General features: G+C 39.7%; 1 protein-coding gene across 22 annotated transcripts in view; it reads right to left on the reverse strand.

Annotated features, from left to right (window-relative positions):
- ANKS1B (ankyrin repeat and sterile alpha motif domain containing 1B) overlaps positions 1-19222 on the reverse strand; it is an 891644-nt gene that overhangs the window by 66155 nt on the left and 806267 nt on the right. The window lies entirely within an intron of this gene.

Raw genomic sequence — 19222 nt, forward strand, 5'->3', positions numbered from 1 at the left:
TCAGTGCCCTCTTTAAACTTAAGGTTATTTTCTCCACAGGGGGATCTTCCTCTTCCTGCTTTTCAAAAATTAAATCTCTAGCAAGTTAAGTCTTGGGTCCATTACCCTCCCAGCCTGGTCTCGAATAGCTGCCATCTGATTTAAATATATCAACTCCATGCTTTAGTGGGATTACCATCTGACACCGTACTGTGCTATCACAATATTATTGACTATATTCCCCATGCTGTACATTACATCCCCGTGACTTGTTTTATACCTGGAAATCTAAGTCTCTTATTCCCGTTCACCATTTCCCACCTTTTTAATTTTTCAATTACAGTTGTCATTCAATATTATTTTATATTAATTTCAGGTATACAGCATAGTGGTTAGACATTTATATAATTTAAGAAGTGATCCCCCTAACATCTGGCATCATACAAAATTGCTACAATATTATTGACTGTATACCTTAGGCTATACCCTATATCCCCATGAATACTGTGTAACAACCAATTTTTACTTCTTAATTCCTTCTTTTTCACTTCATCCCCAATGCCCCTCCCATCTGGCAACCAAAAAATGTTCTCTGTATCTGTGACCTGGTTTCTGTTTTATTTTGTTCTTTAGATTCTAATTATAAGTGAAATTATGTGACATTTGTCTTTCTCTGACTTACTACATTCAGCACAATACGCTTTAGGTCCATCCATGTTGTTGCAGATGGCAAGATTTCATTCTTTTTTAAGGTTGAGTAATATTCCATTGTATGCATGTACCACCTCTTTATCCATTTGTCTATTCAAGAACACCCAGGCTGCCTCCAAATCTTGCCCATTGTAAACCATGCTGCAATGAACTTATAGATGCACACATGCCCTCAAAGTAGCATTTTGGGTTTCTTCAAATAAATACCCAGAAGTGGGATTACTGCGTCCTTCCTTGTCTCTTGTTACAGCCTTTCTTTTAAAGTCTATTTTGTCTAATATAGTAAATATTACTACCCCGGCTTTCTTTTGTTTCCATTTTTCATGAAATATCTTTTTCCATCCCTTTACTTTCAGTCTGAGTCTTTCGATCTGAAGTGAGTCTCTTGTAGGCAGTATATGGAAAGGTCTTGTTTTCTTACCCATTCAGCCACTCTATTTCTTGAAGCATTTAATCCATTTATACCTGTTTAAAGTAATTGTTGATAGATATGTAGCTACTGTCATTTTATTACTCATATTATTTATTTATTTTTTTTCTTCTTCTCCTTATAGGAGTCCCTCTAACATTCCTTGTAATATTGGTTAGGGGGTGACGAGCTCCTTTAGCTTTTTCTTCTCTGGGAAGCTCTTTACCTGTCCTTTGATTTTAAATGATAGCTTCGCTGGGTAGAGTCATCTTGGTTGTAGATCCTTGCCTTTCCTCACTTTGAATATTTTGTGCCAATCCCTTCTGGCCTGCAAAGCTTCTGTTGAGAAATCAGCTAATAAGACTGATGGGAGCTCCCTTGTAGGGCTTTTCTCTTGCTGCTTTTAAGATTGTCTTTAACCTTTGGTGTTTTAATTATGATGTGTATTGGTGTTGGCCTCTTTGAGTTCATCTTGTTTGGGACACTCTGTGCTTCCTGGGCTTGAATATCCACGTCCTTCATCAGATTAAGGAAGTTTTCTGTCACTATTTCTTCAGATAGGTTTTTAATTTCTTGTTCTCTCTTTTCCTTCTGGTACCTCTATGATAAAACCTGATGTTGTCTCAGAGGCTCCTTAAACTTTCCTCATTTTTTTGGATTCTTTTTTCTTTTTGCTGTTCTGATTGGGTGTTTCCTGCTACCTTATCTTCTAAATAGCTCATTTGATCCTCTGCTTCATCTAATCTATTGTTGATTCCTCTAATATAGCCCTCTACTATATTCATTTCAATTACTATATTCTTTATTTCAGACTGGTTCTTTTTTATGTTTTCTATCTCCACTTTTATGTTTCCTGTCTTTGTTGAAGCTCTCCCTGAGATACCGAGCATCCTTATAATTAGTGTTATGAACTCTGGGTCTGGTAGATTGCTTGTCTCCAATCTGTTTAGTTCTTTTTCTGGAGTTTTTTTCTGTTCTTTCATTTGGGACATATTTTTTCGTCTTCCCATTTTAGCTACCTCCCTGTTTTTGTTTCTACATATTAGGTAGGGCTGCTATGTCTCCCAGTGTTGGTAGAATGGCCTTATGTAGTAGGTGTCCTGTGGGACCCAGTGGTGCAGTCTCCCTGGTTACCTGAGCTGGGTGCTCCAGGTGTGTCCTTATGTGAGTTGTGTGTGCCCTCCTATTTTAGTTGAAACTTGATTGCTGTTGGTACGTCAATAGGAGGGATTTACCCTCAGGCTGATTGGTTGTGAGGACTGGCCTGGAGTACAGTGGAAAACCTGTTGTGCAGGGGCTGATCCTACAGAGCAGGATCTGCCTCAACAGGGCTCTGGTGCCTGCCTAGTGTGCCCTTTGTGTGTGTTGTCCTTGGAGGTAGCCATTGATGCTCTGAAGCTGGCCATTGGACGTGCCAGCCCTGGGGCCTCCTGGGAGACCAAGTTCAGCCACAAACTGTGCCCTGCCCTGGGCCACCTGGCATGAGCCAGAAAGCAATCTGCAGATATCTTCCACCTGTGCTGCGCCTTGAGAGACCTAGCATGAACCGAGGCTGGCTGTTGCTAGTGCCAGCTTAGGGCTGCTCAGCCAGAGGTATGCAACACAATGAAGTCATATGCTGTTTGTTTGGGTTTTGTGAACCTTTGAAAAATTTTAGGAAAGTCTGCACCATGAGCTAAGACAGGCTGTTTGTATGGAAAAGCCACTGGAAAAGGTTTGGGTGGGCCCGAAAGTTGGGTGGGGCAGGGTCTCATAATTACCAGGGTGGCGTGAATGAACGGTGTTAGTAAGGTTGATGGAGACTCAGATATGGTGTCTGCCTACATCTGCATGCTGGGAAAAGAGGGCTCAACAAAGAAATAATGGCTTCTGCCAGCAACTCTGACTGAGAGAGAGCTGCCCCTCCAGCTCTCACCCTGAGGCCAGACAACTTGGTTCTTCCCTGTATGTCCCTAGAGCCTTTCCAGCTGCTACCCCAGTGCTGGAGCTCAGAGTGAGTGAGCCTGTCAGTGACCAAGACTGTGTGAGGGCCTTTTAAGAGGAGCCCTTAGGACTGCAGCCACCCTCATCTCACTCAGTCATAATCTTCGCTGGTTTTCACTTCCCAGCACTGACACTCTGGTCTTAGGAGTGTGGTGTGGGGCTGGGACCCCTTACTCTTCTGGGGGGACCTCCACAGCCGAGATATCCTTCCTGATTTTTAATGGTCACACACGTTTTGGACCAGCCCATTCTGCGTCTCTGCCCCTCTTACCAGTCTCAAGGTGGCTTCTTCTGTACGTCCTTAGTTGTTGGGCTTCAGTTCAGCTAGACTTCAGGCGATTCTCAATAATGGTTGTTCTGTAGTTTAGTTGTCATTTTGATGAGAGGAGGTAAGCCCAGAGTTTACCTACTCCACCATCTTGACCAGAATTCCCGACAAGGGCATCTTTCTTAAATGGCAGTCGCTGAGTTGTCTCTGATGGTTGTCACTGGTTCTCAGTATAATACTAACTTGGCCTCTGATGCTCTCTTGTAGGACCTGCCCTGCCCTGGGCTGTACTCCCTGGAGGGCTTTGCTGGGGTGTGGAGGGGGCTCCCACTACACAGTACCTGATGTGAGAGATGTGGCTCTAGCTTGACTTCCTTCACTCAGCCCTCCTTGTGCACATGCACGCCCCTTGGGTAGGACACAGGGGAGAGGGCACAAGCCCAGCTTCCCTCTGCAAGCCTCCTCACATCAAATGGGCACATCCTTGCCATGCAGGGCAGGCTGCTCGGTGACCACTCCCCCTCCCTGCCAGGATATCTCTTTCTGATTCTCTATTCTTCACATCAGGTTGGTGCTAGGTACATTTACCTGCAAGAAGTCCAACTGTGGAAAGAGATGCTAGTTTCCTCTCCTGGCAGGCTCCCCCAGTATGGATAAGCAGTCCTCTTGGAGTCCTTCTCTCTAGGCTTGCAGTGCATAGAACAGACTCATTCGTCTCTTCCATGGGAAGGGAGGAAAAGCCTCAGCTCTTTCCACAGTGGTTCAGACAATTCTGTCCTTCCTCAGCACCAATCTTCGCTATGTGGACTGGTCACTGACTGGCAGGACAGGTCTACCTTCTTTCAGTAAACCTCGACCACGGTGTGGCTTTCTCTTTAGAATGTGTGGTACTTAGTACCTACAGGAAAATTCCCATCTAGCATCCTGCTATATGAATATATCTTCCAACAGTCACAGAAAGTTACCAGGGAGTTAATGAGGAAAACGAGGGTCTCGCGCCATACCTACTTTATTTTTAAAAATCCGTATAAAAATTTTCTCAAAGAAGAAAAAAAAAACCACTCTGAAGAGAGTTCATACGTGGCTTACCTACCTTTTAAAGAAGTTACAATAACTATTTTCCATTTATAAGCTATGTTTTAAACTTTGAAAAAGTAAAACCTCTATAATTTCCAATAATTATGTGACTCAATGCAAATGGTAAACAGTCAGATTTTTAAAGGAGTCTAAAATAAAGGCAGTTAATTGTATTTTAGTTATGAAGGTTGTTTTCTAAAAAAACTGATACATTTTAGATATCACAGTAATTCTGTTGGCAAAGGATTTATCAGGCTCATAGAGCATTAACTTATAATGGACCAGCTGTAACTGCTGTCTTCATACTATGAAAAGGCTCTTCTAGACACATAGATATTAGACTGAGTGCTAGAATACATTTTTTTAAATACACAAGTTTCCGCTGCAGAATTTCATTATATTTATGAAGATAACATTTCAGGATGCAACACGTATGAAAGTGCTGAGGTTTGAAAAGTTTTGAGGAAGTAATGAAATTTCATCTGAGGCCCCAATTCTTAGAACACTAATGGTGTAAATCTAAGTTTTAATTAAGCCTTAGAACATCTTCATCTGGAAAGACGGGTAATAGTACCTGACCTGCATGTTTCACTAGGGTGTTGTGCAGCTCATGGCAAGCTTCATCAGAGAGGGAACTTTTGCACAATTTCTAGAACCTAAACTTCTAGGACCTAGAATGCAGAAGGCTGTCAAATGCATTCACTGAGTGAATGGAATCACAGAATAGGTTCAAAACATCGTGTTAAATGGTAAAGCACTATAGGAACATTAATTAACGTAATTTTTATCACTTGCAGTTGGTCCAGTTTGTTGTTGCCACTCGTGCCTTTAAATGATGTCACTGCTTACACACTTCTGATAAAAAGCGCCAGAAATTAACCCTGCAGATTTCTTGTTAGAAAAGTTCTCATTTTTCCTGATAAAGGCTGAAAAAGGGCTGCCGTCTTTACTGAAGGGAGAAGGTACATCTGCAATTAGCACACCTATGTGTTACAGAGCTGCTTGTGGAGGAAGAGCTTAGAAACAATTCTATAAAAGGATGTTAAACATCCCGTTGCAATTTCATTTGCCTATTAATTTCCTACATATACTGCAAAGGCCAGTGTAGTTTATCTGAAACTGAATTACCATGAAATCCAAATAAATGGGGTTTAACTACAATATAGTAGTCTTATAACTGAGATATAATTAATAATTTAATGTTTAATTAAATGAAGTCAACACATATTTGAAGGGGTCTAATTTTATCGTTTGTTCAAACCTGTCTCCTCACTCTGGAAACGTTTTCTTAAAATACAACACACACCTATTTCACTTTTCTTACCACCTGTATCTCAGGTTATCATGAATTTAGTTCAGAAAATAGAACATATCTGCATTGAAATTTAAAAACAAAACAAAAGCATATCGCCAAAGTTTTCCTCCTAAAGTGGACTTCTTTTCTGTTCAACTGGTAGCAATCCAGTAGTTTGCAATAAATTATCTCTCCTTCATCATCCATTCTTTCCCCTTTCCTGAAGCATTCCCAAAAAGTGCTGTAACATCTCGCAGTCAAAGCAAACAGATTCCTTCCCTTGACCCAACATCTTCCTTGAGCTCCTGCTCAATTTCTGTTCTTCCTTAAGAAGCAAACCTCCCCAAGATGCATCTGTTCTACCCAAGAGGGGTCTCCACAGTCTCCACTTTCCCTTTTCCTGCCTCCACTTGAGCTCACTCTACTTAAACTGCTCCTCTCAGTAACCTCCACTCTGTCAAATACAGCTTTTCATTTGCCTTGACTTATCTGACGCACAGGATGGCTCCTTCCATTTCTCAGCCTCCTTTGCTGGTTCCTACGATCTGATCATCCTCTGATCCCTGGAGAATCCGTCCTCAATCTTTTTCCTGTCTCTGGTTATACTAGGTGGTCTCTTCCAGTCCCGACTCCCCAGTTTGTATCTTCAGCTCAGACCTCTCCTCTGAAGTCCAGACTCAGATATCCAGCTGCCTTCTTGACACCCGTACTTTGATGAGTAATAGGCATCTTAACCTTTCATTAAATGCCCGAATCCAAGCTCCTGATTATCTCCCCTCTGCTACAAGTTTTCTTATCTCAGCAAATAAACGCCAAACCCCTTCTTCCAGTTGGACTCATCCTTTCCTTTCACTTCACATGTCGCACTCAAACCAGCAGCAAATCCTACTGAATCTACTTCTAAAGTCTTCTCACCCTCCTAGCCCTACCTGGTCCAAGACACTACCTTTTCTTACTTGGATTATCTTATTAGCTTCCAAACTGATCTCATTATTTTCATCCCTGCCTGCCTTAGTCCTTAATCTCAATACAACAGTCCAAATGTGCCATTTAAAAGGAAAGCCAGACCATGCCACTCTGCTCCATTTAACTCGGCAGAAAATTCGGAGTCCTAACAATGGCCTGCAAGGAACTCCACCCTCTGGCACCATCCCGCCTTCCCTCCCTGCCCTCCGCCCGAGGGAGGAGAGGCAAATTAATAGGCAAATGAAATTGCAATGGGATGTTTAACATCCTTTTATAGAATTGTTTCTAAGCTCTTCCTCCACTTCTAAGCTCTTCCTAACACTTCCTCTTGCTCACTCCGCTCTGAACAGCAAAGCACACTCTTGCTTCAAAGAGTTTGCATTTGTTTTCCCCTCTGCCCGAAACGTTCTTCCTCCAGATACTGCAGGACGAGCTCCCTCACTTCTTTCAGGTTCTACTCCAAAGTTACCTTCTCACAGAAGCCTTCCCCGAAGACCCAGCGTGTTACATCCAAATCAAGTCTATGCTGCCCACATTATAAAAGGATTATTCTTTCAAGCAGAAACTGAAACTTGAAAAAACTTTAGAGCATAAGTCTACCTGGCACCCCGACATTCATTTAAAACAGTTACTGTTCATCTATTGGATGCAAGGCACGGGACACAAAGTGAGTAGGGATTCACTCTGCTTTTAGTCCATGTTTCTGGAATGGAAATTGTGATGGACACCATCCTTTTTCCATTGTCAAGACCAGCAGTAAACTGGGATTCACAGGCTGCTGGTGGAACGGAGCAGGCACACTGTGGCTCCGTCTACTCGACAACACCAATTAGGCTCTGAAAACCTTCTGGGAGTTTTGCTGCATAGCTAGGGTAATAAAGAAACTTGTATGAATACAGCCTTTGGTCAGACTCTATCAAAGATGAAATTTTCTGCCTTGTTCTAGCTCTGAAAAAAAAAATTGGCTTTTGCTCTGTTTCTCCCTTATGTTTGTCATAATTCTTTCACACTACAGGTTATTTAGAAATTGACCAGAAAGACTCCATCGAGAAATAGGACAGGTTCACTGTGAAAGCTAAAGGAATAATAATCAATTCCTTCTTTTGCATGACGGAGCTTCTAAAACAAAATGAAAACAAACTTGAAGTGTGAAAAAACAGCTTCCAAGGCAAAAGAAAAGTGCGTCCCAACAAAGGAGACCTCAGTCAGCAGCCAGCAAACTCCAAGGCTCCTTGAGCAGAGACTAAAACGAGATGAGATGTGTCAAAGGATGGAGTCAAACAAATTCAGTTCAGTCAAGGAATAATGCACCGAACACTTCCGATGCTTCTTTGCTTCCAGCAGTGACAGCCCACGCCTGCGGCTTCTTCTTTTATGGGCACTAACTGACCTTTGCCTGGAAATCAGAAAATCACAACCTTTTGTCTCTCCTGAGTTACCCAGAGCCTGCAGGCCACCATCTTATCATTTCTTATGTTGTAGATGCAGGAACGATCCTCCTTCTCTGGTGAGTTTTGTGACACATACATGGCCCTCCAGCAACTGTATGTGATTCTTCTCTTCAACTATACTGTGAACATCTCAAGTTAAGGGTTTCTTACCACTGACCCTTTTAATAAAAGGTTTTAAATAAACAGTATTATATGCAGGGAATGCTGGACTCAAGAAAATGCTTTCGCCTGTCATTTCACCATCTTTCTCAAGAGCGGTCCTTGCAAACCTTCATGCTCGTGACCTTTCCGTGTCTACGGGGAAATTCTTGGACAGATCGGAAATCACCAGCTAGAAGTGAAAAGCCAGGCCAACAGTTGTGTCTCTGTGTATGACCCACTATTGCTGGTGTCAGCATTAATCACTCTAACAAGAGTGGGAGGAAATAAATACCATGTTTGGCCCCATCCTAAGTACACTGGCATGATACATATTACATTGTTACCTGTAGCCTGCACCAATTTACAGTCATCCATCGCTTCCTTCCTTCCTTCTTTCCTCCCTTCCCCCCTCCCTCTTTCCCCTCGCTCCCTTCCTTGTTAACTCTGACTCTTGTATTGATAGCACATAAAATAAGCCCTCAGCTGCCAAAGTAGGAGAGAACTATAGGCTATGTGATTCCTGTTATTCATTTGTAGAGATAATATATAGCATGCATTGCCTAATATGACAGTTGGAGCCCTAAATGACATTACACAATTATTTATGAAATCTCTTCACAGGAAAAAAATAGAGCAGAGAAAAAAATGGAACACTGTAAATCCAGATCCTATTACACAGCTCCCCAGGTCTCTGGATGTTGAAGGAAATTTAAGTCAATTGGGATTATGCTGTTTATTGCAATATGGGTTAGTTTACTTGTTTGGATGCCACCACAAACGTTTTTTAGGACTACTAAAAAGTGGAAATATTAGTAACGCATTCAGAAAAACAGCACTCAGCTTTCTTTTTTTGTATCATAACTTGAAATGCTTCAGAGAAACTTGACTTTACAAAGCAATATCGTTCTTTGCCTATAACATCTCTTTAAAACATCTGTTATGTTCCTTTCTTGCAAATCGAGGGGTCACATTTTCCTTATTGAAACCCATTTATTAACTATGTGTTCAACATTGCTTCCTGCCTCTGGTAAGAAAAAAGGTACTGGACAGAGCCATTCATTCAACAATGTTTACTGAGACCCCATTATTTCCTCATTGCATCCTTGTGGAAAATATAGAAAAACAAGGTCGAGTTGAACAATCACTTTGAGTGATGCCAACCTAAGAGGTCTCTGGTAGAAGGCTACAGTTTTCCCTCAGCTCTGTTTGTTCAACACTGAAATCAATAAACTGTTGGATCACTTGAGAGGCATGCTTTTTTTGAGGTCAGATTTTTTAATGAGTACATTACATATTTGGGAAGGATCACAGATATACCGAATGTTAACCAAGATTTTAAAGGGCATTGGTAAATTAGGATTATTGTATAAACTTGATAAAACTGTTTTAGCTAGAAAGTAATAATGTAAATGTAAAATCCTGCATTAAGGTTAAACACACACACACACACACACACACACACACACACACACACACAGGCTTATGGCCATTGATAAAGGCTGGGAAACTTTCACGAAGAAAAGCTCAGTAATAATTAATATGTTCATGTGGTTAACCATGAACATCCACAAAGCAGGCGTGTGCCCAGGGCGGGGGAATCAAGATGCTGTGTAGCCCACGTCAGCCTTGTCAGAATGATATGGGCAAGAAGCTGGATAAGGTTAATACAGTGATGCGGAAACAGCAAATTGTCTTCAGAACTAGTCTCATCAAGAGGGAGCAGTTTTACTCTCCGTTGTTTCAGAAGATAGCGTGAACTACATAGGAGTTTTAGGAAGGCTTATTTATGAATTGAAACTTTTCTAGCCATGGGGCTGCCTCACAAAGTGGGGGCCACCTTTCCAGTAACAAGTTTAAGCAGAAACTTGAGGCTGTCTGTTAAGGATGTATTAAAAGGGATGATGCATCATGAGACAGGACTACCGTGTTTCCCCGGAAATAAGACCTAGTCGGACCATCAGCGCTAAGGTGTCTTTTGGAACAAAAATTAATATAAGACCCAGTATTAAAAGGTTCAAACTGTCAGTTAGAAGATGAATAAATTCTAAGGATCTAATGTATAGCATGGTGACTGTAGCTGATAATACTTTATTGTATAATTGAAATTTGATAAGAGTATATCTTAAATCTCACCAAAAAAAAAAAAAAAGGTAACTATGTGAGGTGATGAATTGTTAATTAACTTGATGGTAGGAATCCTTTCACAATGTCTATCAGATCATCACATTGTACAATTCATTTTGTCAGTTATACCTCAATAAAGCTGGGGGAAAAAAGACCCAGTATTATATTACATTATATTATATTATATTATATTATATTATATTATATTAATTATATTATACCCGGTCTTATATTAAAATAAGACCAGGTCTTATATTAATTTTTGCTCCAAAAGATGTGTTAGAGCTGATGGTCCAAGTAGGTCTTATTTTCAGGGAAACACAGTAGATATACTTTCTGGCCCCTTCCCACTCTAAAATCCTGTTTTTCTTTAATAAAAGGAACAGAAGAATCTTCTAGGCATTAATGCACATAAAGAACTACAACCTTTTGTGATGCTGCATTCAAACCTCATTAAAATAAAGAGCTTTACAGAAAGGGGGGGATCACATCATTTCATAATTGTTTATATGAAGCAATTGTTTGCTATTCCTCATTTGTAAAGAATGAAAAATTGGATGAGAAGAGAGAAGGGTTTTCTTCAAATACAATGCTCATCCATGCTACCTGAGAGATTTAATTCTTTACTAACCTTGCAGTTACACAAGGTATTAGATATTAATAGAATTTGTCAAAGGACTCAAAACATTGCACTGGAGCCTTTCGGGGTTCTAGAATTTCTAGAATGTTTCATGTCTGCTGGTACCCAGTTTGTAGGGACAACCTGGGGTGTTCATCACAGTGGTTAAAGGGCAGGCTATGAAGGTAGACTGCCTGGGTTCAAATCCTGTCTCTGCATCTCATGATATGTGTGGCCTGGGGTTAGCAATATAAACTCTCTGTGCCTAGATTTCCTCATTATAAAGTTGTATTAATCAGTACTGGCTGACAATGATGACAATGGATTGCCAGATCTAAGCTGGGCAGGTGATAGGCTGCTGTTCTAGCTGGTTTAGTTCTCTAAAAAATTTGAGATCATCTCAATTCATGTTCAATGTGGAGTTCTAAAAACCAGTGGTTTTGCGGTGCCTATAACCTTGTGTATTTATGGAATGCTTATTATAGGGAATTGAAAATGACCAGGGAAGAGTCCCGCCTTGTCCTGACAAAGCCAACATACACTTTAAGAGAAATAAAATACTGTAACCTAAAATATAATGATATATTTTGACATGTGCTAACTCATAAACTGTTTAAAAGTACTGAAGTATGGATATCATCCATAAATCCTTTCCAAACAGCTCCAGTGCTAATAGGTTATAACACAGATAGGAACTGCTTACACAGTGTTTGGATTCCTAAGAACCATTGTTTCCCTATCAGTAGAGAGGGATTAGTTTGGGCTTACAAGTGGGAAAATAAAAATAGTTTTGTAAAATGTAGCTACATATTATGAGCTTTACTTTAAAATACATTTAGTCCCAGTTGCAGTTGAAAAAGCAGAAAAAAACTAGAAGTCATCTCAAAATAATAATTTCCAAAACCCAAACACATAGGTTTGTAGTTTGTAAAGTACTTTGACAAATACTATTTTCTCTGTGCCTCACAACAATGATGCGAGCTGGGAATTAATCTCACTTTAGGAAGAGAAAACTAAGGCTCTGAGTAGTTAAGAGGCTTGTTCAAGGTTACAGAGGTAATAGATATCAGAGATGGGATTTTCAACCCTGATCTCATTACTTCAAATCTGGTATTTTAGAAAAGCTCATAAATTAAGTATGAAAAAAAGAAATCAATACCCTTGTGATATAACAATTTTCCATCAGACATTGTCAGAATTTGAAAGTAAAAGTGGGTTTATTCAGGCACCCACTATTCCTGTCTCTGCCTTACTAGAAACCATCCCCATTTCCAGTCATGGCCCTTTGACTGCAGGAGGAACTCCCTTCTCATCCTTCAGTCCATGTGGTTCAGGTGGAGCTAAAACCACCTCCAGTCATGTGACCTTTGCCTGGTTAATCTCTCCCCCCACCCCCGTGTGTGTGTGTGTGTGTGTGTGTGTGTGTGTGTGTGTGTGTCTGTCTCTCTCTCTCTCTCTCTCTCTCTCTCTCTCCCCCTCTCTCTCTTTCTCTCTCTCCCTGGGATTTTTTGGGGGCAACTCTTGGAAAGAAAGCCCTCTTTCTAGTATGTTCAAGTTTAGTAGGAATTTGACTTTGAAACTTCTGTCATGTAGAGAAAGCCTGTCTGGGAAGAGGGGAGAGCAGAGCCGAGATATGAAGAGCCAGAGGGCAAGACATCAGACAAGCATGGGGATTAGGTCGACCTGACTTTGCAGTGAAATGATTCAAATGCATGCCCTTGTCTGCTTAAGACATCTTGAGTTGGATTTTTGTTACTTGCATGCATCCAGAAAAGTTCCTACTGATATATTATTTTAGTAACACACAAACGGAATGAACTCAGACAGCACTGCATAATCAGCCCTATTTCTTCTAGTCATTAAGAAAACCCTTCTCTTCCTTTCTCTTCTTCTTCTTCTTCTTTTTTTTTAAACCCTGGAATGAAAAGAGGGAGAAGGAGAATAAGAGAATTCTCCTACCCTTGAAAATTTAGCAAGGTCAGATTATACCAGCCCAAACTCTGACCTGTGGACCCAAGAACAGGACTGAATATAATGAGAAACATTCCAAAACTTTAACAAGTGGAACAGTAGCCTGGTGTGCCTCTTTGTGAACAAGCTGCTCAACGTCAGCAAGCCTAAGGCGCCGTGAACTATCACAAGGTCGATGCCACTGAAATAGGGTTTTTATGTATTGTAAGATTTCTGATTTATTCAGTTGAAAATAGGATCTTTTCTATTGATGTTTTTTTAAAAACCCATGGTCTGGTTTTAATTGGAAACATTCACACTGGTTAATTCCCAGTACACGGAGGGAAAGCGGAGACATCAGAGCTTCCCTAGCAAAATGACTGGAGGTGTTACGTCTATCTGGCATCTGCCTTATTTGCCTCACTGATGGGCTTGATAGAGAATAAAAGAACAAGACTTGTAAGATGAGCATCAAAACCTAAAATGCACCCACTTCTTCCCGTTATTTTTTAAAGACCAATGTATAGTATAGACAGTAGCATGGCAATGTGGCCTGAAAGACACTAATAATATTGCAATTTCCAAGCCCAAAGTTGTCAAAGGGAGAGTGGCGTATATTTTGAAAAACGACTGTTCCGAATAATAAACAGGGTGCACAACCCATCGATTTTAAGTTCCAAGTACAAAAGCAACATTTTCCACTTCTGCTTGGTATGATGCCTTCGGGAATAGATGGCGGGTGGTTTAGAGTTTCTGGCTTGAAACGGGGCACAGATATCATCAACATCTCAAGTTATGTCTGAAGCTGGTATGTCAGCTTGTCAACTCGACAAGCTGTCACATCGGAAGTTCCTGATGGAAGAGCTTATTGAGTTTATTCTTAACCTTCTTCTTCTTTTTTTTGGGTTATATATTATCTGTCTGTGCTTAAGTATAAGAGTTGCTCTTTAGACCTTCATGGGGGAAAATACTGAAGTTATGGACAGGCTGAGCCTTTCTGAGGAGCAGCTAAGTAATGAAAATCTAAATTAAAAACTAGCCCCTAACTTATAATTTAAAATTTGATATAACACAGTAATAAGAAAACTTGTATAGTTTTTTTTGGGAAAAAATCACTTTGGAAAATGCTGTTCCTCTTAACACAGTTGTACTATTTTCTAAAGGCTGCATCTGTAGTTTCCCGTAATGCCAGAGCACGGCGGAGAATTTCTAGGAACAACGGGCTTTCCCTCCCAGGGAAAGTATAAAAGAATACACTACTCTCTTCCTTCTTTCCTAAGCATTTGCCTCATGGCTTTTTGAGATATCCATGCTTCTCTAGGTAACAATTTTGCGTACTGTGTACTTCAAACAAGTTCTAAATTTCACTTAAGGAAAAAATAATCCTTTCTTTCTCACTTGATGTTTAATCTGACCATGTTACAGTAAAAACAGGTTATTACTGTGAGATAGCCTTTGCTGCACACTTTTGGAACCTGTATGTGCGGAGAACTATTCTATCTTTCCCCTGCTTTTCCTGACTTTGATGATCATTTTGCACTGATTCCCTTTCCACCATGGTCGACGCTCCTTGGCAGTCTTCATATTTATACAATTAAAATCGTAAAGAGGGAAATTCCAATTCCATTCTCAATATACTTTCTAAGCATGGATAACACTAGCACAAAAAGATGGTTTTTATAGAATGCTACAACCATCTGAGCACTCACCATTCTAATAGCTTTGGAATTAATTGGCCCTATGAAGAATCAGAGACCTTTGAATTAGGGACTGATGGGTGCTGTATCTGAATTGATAGTCATGTCACATGTATATGATAAGTACTATATATATCCCGGGGATGCCAAAAACTGTATACATGACTTGTATTCATCTTTTGTTATCAGTATATACTGAGTTTTACAATTTGAATACAGTTTTTCCTTTCTTAAAATGTGTACACATTTTTGGCACCCTCTATATTTATTTACAGTTTGGAACACGCTTTTACATAAATTATCTTAACTGATCCAAACCCGGAAGGCAGGCATTACCCACATTTTAAAGACAAGGAAACTGAAGTTCAGGGAAACCCATGACTTGGTACAGGTCACACAGACACAAAGAAACCAAATCGGAACTCCAGCTGAAGAAGCCATGAAGGAAACAGCATCCATGATTTAGAGAAACCCCACAAGCAAGCTCGTCTCTGTAAAAGCAGTAAACCCCACACCAACCTGCAAAGCTTTTCACAGACATAGGAGAGGGACAGAGTTCTACCAAGATGTGCAGGGTGGGTTTCCACTAAGAGGACCAACAAATAACCATTGGAGTTCTGAATTTATGGGGTTTCATGGTGATAACCATGAGCTGATTCATTGAGTTTCCACTAAACTATCAGTGATTTTATCCCGTTCTGCTCATTGTGCCTATGTAAGTGTAATCTATTATAGCATATGAGAAATTAACATTTGTTGAACTGTTATTAAACTATTTTATATCATTTAGAGGCAGCCCAGAGGGCAGCAGGAGCCATGGAGGAATCGGGATACGATCAGGGAGAGCCAAGCATGGGTGCTGGCTGTGCCATGTACCAGTTGTGAGGCAAATCATTCACCCACCTCAGCTTCCTTGGGTACAGAACGAGCTGTTGTGAGGATGAAACAAAATACCGCACCTGGAACCCCAAACACGGAGCTGGCCATGGCAGGGCTTCTGTAGCGCTCACTTTCCTTTCTCTTCCTTATACAACATCAAAAGAATGAATATTTGTAGACTCCAACATGTAAAATGCTTTCAAATAAAGAAGGAATTGATCTAGTCATACTTATTAAGTAATACTGTTTGGATCAGAATATATTAGACGTTGAACTGAATCAACTTTCGATGACTTAGAAGCAATTTACACAAAGCCTTTATAGAGCCTAAGCTATTGCTCTAGGCAAGTCCTAATTTGGTGTCTTGCTGGCTGTGTTACCTGGTACCCAGGAGAATCATGTAGTTCATCAGTTTCCTTGTCTTTACAATGTGGCTCATGCTTGCTTTTAGGTTTGTGTGCCTCAGAGAAGGTTACCACCCCAGGCACTATTAATATTTTCATTTAGATGACAGAATTCAAAGCACAAGGACTTCTCCATGCTGAATTTCCCTCATTCATATAGAGCTAAAAGTTTGTGCAGAAATATGTCTTCCTCTTCCTGTTTAGGAGTCTTTTTTATTTTGTGAAAATAGAGGTATTATTTCATTTTCCCCGTAAGTATTTTCTATAAATGGAGGCCTTCTATAAATGAGTTTAAGTTTCGCACTGGGGAACTCCTTTCCCTTTTTCATAACTTTGAAGAATGTGGCCTCTAAACTTTATTAATTCCATTACTCTCCTTTATTATTCATTTTAAGAGTACTTTGACTTCTCAATATCACTTGAGAAAATTTCTAAAGATTGAGATTAGGCTGTAAATACTGGAAGTACTTTTCCTCTTTCTGATATATTTTTATGTACTATCTCGTCTCCCCAGAGCTTGGACTTAGAAGCTGATCTGCCATGTGCCACACACACACACACACACACGAAGAGCTGTGCAGGACACCTTGTTTGTGCTAAAATGAGACAACAGGTGTGAATACTTGGAAAATTTAAAAGCTCTATATGCATTAAGGTATTATTATATAAATGTGTGTGCAACATTTGTTAGAGGTATGGAAATAGGGGAGCATATCAGAACTTCTGAGCTAATGTGTCCAATTTAGAATTATAGGCCAGAAAACCTACGTTTTTAGCATAATAGGAAACCCATTGTTTAAATGTGTTTCTATCATTACATTCATTATTTTAAAAACTGCTACTAGTACTAAACTCAATTTTGTTTCTCACATATTCATCTAAGACAATTTGAGGCCAGAATATTGTTAATATCAGAATAAAAGCAAACAACAGCTACAATTTTTGCAAATCCCCTATATTCCAAGACATGTATTTTAAAAATTGGGTCAAATTGAAAACAAGTAATTAAACATAACTCTAGTGTTTTTAAAAATATTTTCCAACAAATAAGCTTAATAGGTGGAATGGACATTAAATTTATCTTAATTCAACTGTAAGCACTGGTTTTCCAAGTTAAGCAGAGCATCTGCAAACATCTACTGAGCAGATCGTAAGAAGGCAAAACTCCTATGAGTTATTGCAACTACCAAGAACTTAAGGTTTCTGGCCTATGGCTGGGATTCCAAACCACTCTAGTGGGAGCTCAGATAAACTTGAAAAAGTACGGGGTTTCTGAGAACATGGATTTGTCCTGGTGATTTTCTAGTAACTGCATTTTCCTTTCTTTTAGCAAGTAGGAAAGGAACTCTGAGGATGGACTTCTGTGACTTAGCAAGAAACAGACTGGTTAGGCATGCATTCACCAAGCTACAGTAAGCCTCTTGGGAGAAATCCCTTGGGAAAGAACCACAGGGACTGAGCTCCTGGTGGAAAGGAAGGAGATGTAAGTAGTTGTCTGCTTAAAGGGATTTTGATTGCTAACGCAAGTCTTCATTCAGGAAGACTCTATTGCCTAAGCACATAACTTTGGGGGGGAAATGTGGTTTAGAGAGAGTATGACAGGTTTAAAAAAGCAAATGGATTTAAAATGTATTATAGCAAATGACCAAAAAAAAAAAAGGAAAAAAGGAAGAATAAGAAAAAACATCAATTGAGTGGTTGAGTGGTGGAAAAGTCACATAAATAACACTGTTTAACAACAAAATTACCGAGTATTTAATATCTTGACAGGTTAAAGCTTTGAAATGGCAGTACTTTTAAGAGGTACACACGTGTTCATTTCTCCACGATTTTTGGCATTTCCAAGGCTACAATTAATGTAACCTAAATAGTTGTAATCCCAGAGTCCCTTTTTCTTATTGATCAGATTCCTGTAGTGCCATCTCTTATTTTCTCTGCAGCAAAAGTGCTGTATCAAACAGTAGGGTTTAAGAAAATTTCTAATAAGCTCCTGGTTCTTGATGGAATCCTGGTTCTGTATCAGTCATTTGATCACTGTGACTACACGTGGGGTGAACAAGCACATTCACACAGGTCACCATAAGTCACCAAATCCTATCCACCTGCTTATCTCACTCCTCTTTCTGCTTTTGGGCCTTTCTCACCTGGCCAGATACAAGTTCAGTCAATTTCCTCAAGAGCAACACAATTCTTGAAAGCAAGGCATTATGATTGCACTGACAAGAAAAAGATCTAGACAATTCAAACGGTATTACTGCTCCTACTTCGTGAATCTCATAAAGAAAGGAAGAGAGCAATCTTGTTAGATAACATCCGAGTGTTCACACATAGGTGGAAGAGTAATTAATTTCCTCTTTGAAAAAACTGTACTATGCGGAGAAACTTCATAAATTACACGAGCACCTGAGAGAGGTGATTCTGTTCCTGAAGTTGGCATAGTCAATAATAGCTAATGCTCATTAACAACGCATGGTTCTTCCTTACCCAGAGAACAGAAGGGTTCAGAAAAGGCCCAGCTTGTATTAACACATTGCGTACGGATCATGAGAATCTTCGTTTTTTTCTGAGCCATGCGTTAAGGACGGATAATGAGAATTCTCATTTTTACTGTTGACTCTTTTTACTTTCCATATTTTATTGAATTATTTGTAGAATAATTATTTATAGAATAATTTATTTGTAGAATCTATTATTTATAGAAAAATAATAAATGACATAGAAGCATTTATGCTTTAAAGAGAAGAGTGCATTTTAAAGTAGTTTCTTTTAAAAACCTGCCGGAACAGAGGGGTATGAGGGATTTAAACCCCGCCGTACGCAACGTGTTAATACATAAAGACTACATGGTTCAAGGTTAAGACAAATCATGGCTCTGAAATGCTGTCATTAGAAATAGTTAACCACATACTTGGTCCACAAATATTAACAAGTAGTAGGAAATATACAAAGAGTTTGGGGAAAAAAAGCTTTCAGACTCTGTTTAAAAGAACATCAGGGAAAACAGTAATAAGGATTAAAACACAATACTTAACAAGAGAGAACCGGAAAATTATTCTTTTCTTGTCTCTCCTAACATTTTCCATCTCCCTTCTATAACAGATTCTCCATAATCCCAACATTGCCATTCCTTGCACAAACAACAATTCAAAATTGAGAAAGCTAAAAAAACAGAGGCAATGTCCCAGGCCATTTCTCTCCAGGGCATTTGCAGGCAGAACAGCCTGCAATAGTTTCCAGAACATTCTCTTCACATTTTTCTTTTGTGAGCGG

This window comes from Rhinolophus sinicus, linkage group LG02 (genome assembly GCF_036562045.2).
Source record: "Rhinolophus sinicus isolate RSC01 linkage group LG02, ASM3656204v1, whole genome shotgun sequence".
NCBI classification, from domain to species: domain Eukaryota; kingdom Metazoa; phylum Chordata; class Mammalia; order Chiroptera; family Rhinolophidae; genus Rhinolophus; species Rhinolophus sinicus.